The sequence below is a fragment of the Pinus tabuliformis genome, chromosome J (assembly GCF_031772625.1).
Source record: "Pinus tabuliformis cultivar Carrire ecotype Pingquan chromosome J, CPIR1, whole genome shotgun sequence".
NCBI classification, from domain to species: Eukaryota; Viridiplantae; Streptophyta; class Pinopsida; order Pinales; family Pinaceae; genus Pinus; species Pinus tabuliformis.
In genome coordinates this window covers 269,524,354-269,530,347 of record NC_142295.1, presented here as the reverse complement: position 1 = coordinate 269,530,347, position 5,994 = coordinate 269,524,354, and the positions used below count along the sequence as shown (strand labels likewise).

At 40.4% G+C, this 5,994-nt stretch overlaps 1 pseudogene; it reads right to left on the bottom strand.

Annotated features, from left to right (window-relative positions):
- Nucleotides 1-382: 382 nt before the first annotated feature.
- On the bottom strand, nt 383-3,195 carry LOC149226806 (pentatricopeptide repeat-containing protein At2g03880, mitochondrial pseudogene; annotated as a pseudogene).
- Nucleotides 3,196-5,994: the final 2,799 nt, after the last annotated feature.

Genomic DNA, 5,994 nt, shown 5'->3' with positions numbered 1-5,994 from the left:
TTTCCTGTGAGAATTTATCTTGCAACGTTTTAAGTTCATGGTTCTTCTCATCTCCTGTTTACTGGGCACAATAGATATAATCTGTCTATTAGATTTAGTGTTGCAAACATCCTGATTTTATCACGAAAAAATCATGAAATCGCGATTTTTTAGCCTAGCTGATGTTTGCCGATGGTGGCATCTTAATTTTGCCAATTTTAACCGATATTTTCTAGATTTTTACAGTTTTTGGTTTCCTGGACCCTTGTTGATTTTATCTTGATGTCAATGTTTGCAACATTGATTAGATCTCTTGAAGGATCAAATACAACCATGACTTCATTTGAGCTCTACGACTCAACAACTCAATATCAAATCAGAGTCTGCCACTGGTCATCCAACATAAAGTTTACAGTCATCCTCCTCCATTCCTTATCTTTCAATTAGAAAGCAAATGAAATTCCTCAGCGCTTGTCTGTGTCATTAGGGAGGCATCTTAACCATATAGAGAAAAAATATTCACACAAACAGACTTGTTTGTTGCTGGTTTCATTTAGCATCACCAATAATCCCCACATGTACACAACCCATCCTTAAAATGATGAAAGCGGTTTGCATCCCTCATAACAATTTCTCTCCCAACAATCTTGGAGAAAAGCTTGATAGCAGAGTGACAATCACCACAAACACGGAGGTTTTTGATGACTCGAATACAAGTTCCAACAGGTGTGCTTACAAGCCCAAAAGCGATTGCTAGCTTCTCACTATGTTGGTAGAGAAAGACTTCCTTCTGCTCTTCCTTCAAATCATGTAAGACAAAGTCTGTGTCAGGTACGTACCCTTCCTTCCGAATCTGTCCCATTAATGTCCCCAACTCTTTATAGATCTCCTCTGTTTGTGGGTGTGATCTGTCTCCAGTCTTAAATGTATGAACTCTGTTCTTAACCTCAATCCAGCTACAACCTGCATTCTTTCTCACTCTTATGGCTTTCATCAGCTTTCTTGTCTTTGCTACGTCCTCCCACCTACCAGCTGCAGCATAAATGTTAGACAGTAACACATATGATGCATCATCTTGTGGTTCCAACTCAAGAACAAATTCTGCCACACGTTTTCCTAGCTCCATATCACCATGGATTGAACATGCAGCAAGCAAAGTCCGCCACACCACACTATCAGGTTCAAATGGCATTTTGTTAATTAAGTCCTCTGCTTCATGAAGGTGCCCAACACGACCAAGGAGACCAACCATGCAGGTATAGTGCTCTAACCTAGGGCTGATGCCATAATCTCGATGCATTGAATCAAAATAGTAATGTCCTTCCTCAGTTAAACCGATATGAGCACATGCAAACAGTATGCCAACAAAGGTCACTTGGTCTGGCTTAAAACCTGCAAGCTGCATTTGTTTATATAGTGTGAAAACTGTCTTGCTACGCCCATGCTGGGCACATCCTACAATCATTGCATTCCATGACACTAAATTCCGGCGAGGTAATTCATCAAAAAGCTGGCAAGCATCTTCTATGCTTCCACATTTTGAATGCATGTCTAGGAGGGCGCTGCCCACGTAAGTATTGCTTTCAAAGCCAGTCTTGATGGCACAAGCATGGAACTGCTTGCCCTGTTCCAGAACTGCTAAATCAGCACATGCTCTAAGAACACTCGAGAAGGCAAACTCATTAACCCCATTACATGTTTCTTGCATTCCCCTAAATAGTCTCAGAGCCTCTTCCCCATGCCCATTTTGTGTATATCCTGAAATCATGCTACTCCACAAGACTGCACTGTTTTTCGTCATTTTTTCAAACAGTTTGCGTGCATCCTCCATAAGATCACATTTTGCATACATATCGACAATGGCAGTTCCTGCAAATACATGAGACTCAAATCCAAATTTAAGGATCTCGGCATGAAGCATCTTACCATGTTCCAAAGCTGCTAAACTGGCAGAAGCCTTGAGAACACTGGCCAATGTGAATTCGTTTGGTTTCATGCCGGTTCGCCTCATCAGGGAGAACATCTTAAGAGCTTCCCCAGCAAGCGCATTTTGAGCAAAACCTGAGATAATCACAGTCCACGAAACCAGGTCCCGCTCCGGCATTTGCCAAAACAACTCAAGGGCTTCTTCGCCACTTCCCATTTGGATATATCCTGCAATTAATATAGTCCAAGGAACTACACTCGGTTGAGCGATTTCGTCAAACAGTTGGCGTGCATACTCCATTCTCCTGCATTTGACGTACATATCAATAACAGCAGTCCTGGCAAACATATCCAGTTCTAAACCTGACTTAATCAGGCTGGCGTGCACCTGCTCGCCATGTTCAATGGATTCTAAATTACTACATGCCTTAAGAACACTACCAAAAGTAAACTGGTTTGGCTTCGTACCTGAACACTGCATCTCACGAAAGCTTCTCAAAGCCTCCCCAGAAAATCCATTCAGTACATAGCTTGAGATCAGGCCACTCCACGAGAGCAAATCTCGGTGAGGCATTTCGTCAAACACTTGCCGTGCATCCTCCATGCTTTGGCACTTTGCATACATGTTGAAAACAAGGTTTCCCAGAATAATTTTTGTCTCCAATCCACATTGGATCATGTGGGCATGCAGAACTTTTCCTTCTGCTAGCGCTTTCATATTCGCACATCCTTGAAAAAACAAGGCATATGTCCTGATGCATGGCTGAATCGCTCGTTGGTCCATCAAATGAAGGATTTCCAGCGCTTCCTTCAACCGTCCTTCCTTACATAGTATACTCACAGTCTCCAGACATGGCAGGTCTATGTTTGAATATACCGCTGAAGAGAAGCTGCTGTTAGAATCCTTTCCCAAGAAGTTCATTGCTTTGCAGAATGGAATGACTGAAACTCTGGACATCCATGTATGAAGTTGTTGCCGGGCTTCGGAGTTAAAAAGGGTGAACCTGTTCATGGTTTCTGTATTCAACTGCCTGTGTTAGTCGTTGTAGATACATCATATCCATTTATCAAAGGCAATTTCAGCATTCTAAAGCCATTGGCGTATTGAGATGTTTCCTCGTTAGGTTGAATTTCAAAGCAAGAGAATTGGAATCTGATCTGGCATGTTTCGTCTTTGATAAAGATTGATGTCCTGGCCGATTTTCGTATAGTGCCAATTAATAAAGCATTAAATTGAGACTGAAACCAAAAACATAATTTTAGAGTATCTCTGGAACGAGGGGAACACTGATAAAGTGCAGTGCATATGTTTAATTTGTTTAGTTGATTAAAAAAATGAATTTTATATTTATTTTTTTATCCTAAGAAAAAAGAGTAATTTGATTATCATTTGAAAACAAAATGACATTCTCGTGATACATGTCAGGCATGTATTCGTAAATGTTGTATAAAAAAAGTCTTCTGAAATGTTGTAGCAAAAATGGTAAAATTGGGCTATATGAGCAACCGCTTAGACGGTTCATATGCTAAATATGATATATATTGTGCCGAAAAACCAAAAAGGCAAAAAAATGTTGGTCCACATCTTCAATCAGTGTTGTCGTCCCCTTCTTCAAAGTGTTCAGTAATTTCCCATGTCCCATGAGCCAACAAAATAATCTTAGAGAGGGCACTTGCACATGAGCTGTACTCACTGTAAATATGAGAAATAGAAAAGAAATGAGAGAGATGATTTCAAATAGAAAAGAAATGAGAGAGATGATTTCAAGGTTATAACATCGGTTGAATCTTTTTGATGATGAGCTGTGAATCTTAAAATTTTTGAAGATAAATGATTTTTTTCCAATGCAAAAACCAGTAACAATTTAAGTGCTATGAGCTTTGAATAATTATTTGATCCTTTTCCAAACCCCATTTTCATACTGTAAATGCGGTTGTCATCAATGTAAAGGGAAACTCCACCTTCACATCTTTTAGGATTGCCCTGTGCGGTCCCATCAAAAAGGCCCCAAGGCTTGTTTTTGTTGATTTGGGGCTGGTAGCAATTTTTTATATAAGGATCAGTGAATGACTTAAGTAGAAGATCGGATAGCAAGAGATTGAGCAAATGTGGTCTTAGGAGGAATCAACTTGTCATTGAAAATAACTTTGTTTCATGCTAGCCAAATAACCCAACTAGATAGGAGAGGGAGAACAATGAAATTTTTTGTTCCCTTGCTAGTGACCCACACTTGCTAGGCTACCATTAGATTTAATCCTTCCCATGTACATACTTGACCCAACTTTGAAGAAGAAAATTTCCAAAGGGTTTTAGAATAGGAACATTTAATCAGGAGATGATTAACTAATTCCTCCATTGATTTGCATAGGCTGCACCAATTTGACCCTTCTTCTTTTTTGTCTTTTGCACAAAAAATCCCATGTAGGAATTTCTTTTTCCAAAGCACACCACATGAACAATTTAGATTTCACTGGGCATTTGAGCTTCCAGAGGTGACGCCACCATGATTCCAGGGGGTTGGGGGCTTAATCATATATGAGAGTTAAATAACCTTCATTTGGAGTATACTAACCCAAGGAGGAGAGGGTTTAGACGAGCTCGTCAGGGTCCTCAGTTATGTGGATATGTGCCTCTTGTAAGGCTTTGGTGAAGGTCAACCAAGTTCTTTTGAGATGTCTTGGTAAGTTCAGATGGCTGCTTGAAAACCGTTTTTGGTCACTCAGGGGGTTTGGATGGGGAGCCACAGGCTGGTTGAGGGTGTAAATCCCCTTAGAGTGAAGAATTTATATTAGATCTTATGAGAGGCAACGATATCCACTACTTCCAACCCAAGGGTTGATGCCCAATCGAAGGTGGGTGCCTACTCCAACTTTCCATGCAATACAATTTCCAATGAGGGAGAATGAGTTGACAATGGCCCTCCATATGATGGAAGTGTTTAGTCTACTTTTATTGGAGTTCTGAATCTAGTACTCAGGTGATAGAGGAAAAATGTATTTCTATAGATCACAGAGGTCCACAAAATTTTGGAAGAAATCATCCTCCAACTCGCTTTGGCTGCCAATGCTTGAGAGCAGTATGGAAGTTGTTTTAGTCCCCACCTGCCCCATACCTTGGGCATGGCAATTCTGGACCATTTGAACCAAGGGAAATCATATTGTTCAGAGGTGCCTGCACAAAGGACTTTATAGCATAATTTCTAAATTTTGGTGAGGGTGCATTTTGGAACCCAGGAGAGTGAATGGCCTCTAGCACTGTTTTGATTAGGAATAATCATCCCGCCCTTGATAACCATCTCGTGCTACAAGATTTGAGTCTCTTTTTTTCTTTGCTAATAGCCATTTCCAATCTGAATTAGATTTCAGGAGGAACCCAAGCTATTTGAATTTTTTCTCAAGGTTGGCCTAATTGAAAGGAAAAGAGTGCAAGTAGGACCTTAGGTCACCTTCAGATAAACCAAAAGGTTTGATGGTTGATTTTTTGGCTACTGATTTCCATACTTGGTGCTACTTCAAAAAGAGAAAGAGCTTCTTTGATTGAGTGAGCATCACTTCGAGAGCCATCATTGAAGATAAGGATGCCATCATCAAAGAGGAGGTGGGTGATGCGAAGAGTGGGTACCACCCTTAGACCTGTTAGGCCATTTCTTCTGCAAGTTTCCTTAAGGGATCTACTGAGATCCTCTACCACCAAGAGAAAGAGAAGGGGGGATAAAGGGAAACCTTTCCTTAATCCACATTCGGATGTAAAGAAAGAAGAATACAAACCATTTATGGGTACTACAAAAGAGGTTGAGGAGATGCAACTCATGATCCAATTGATGAAGTCTATTATGAAGCCAATGTGGGTAAGAAGAAGACAAATGTATAACCAACTGATTGGTCGAAGGCTTTTGAAAGGTCAATTTTTAGGATGGCTCCTTTTAGGCGACGTTGTTTGAGACTATGGAGACCTTCCTAGGCAACATCAATGGTTTCGTGGATTTGTCTGCCTTCTAGAAAGGTGAGTTGTACCTAAGAAATATATTTGTACAAGATGGGTTTGAGTCACAGGGCTATGGTTTTTGCAATAATTTTGTAGATGCAACT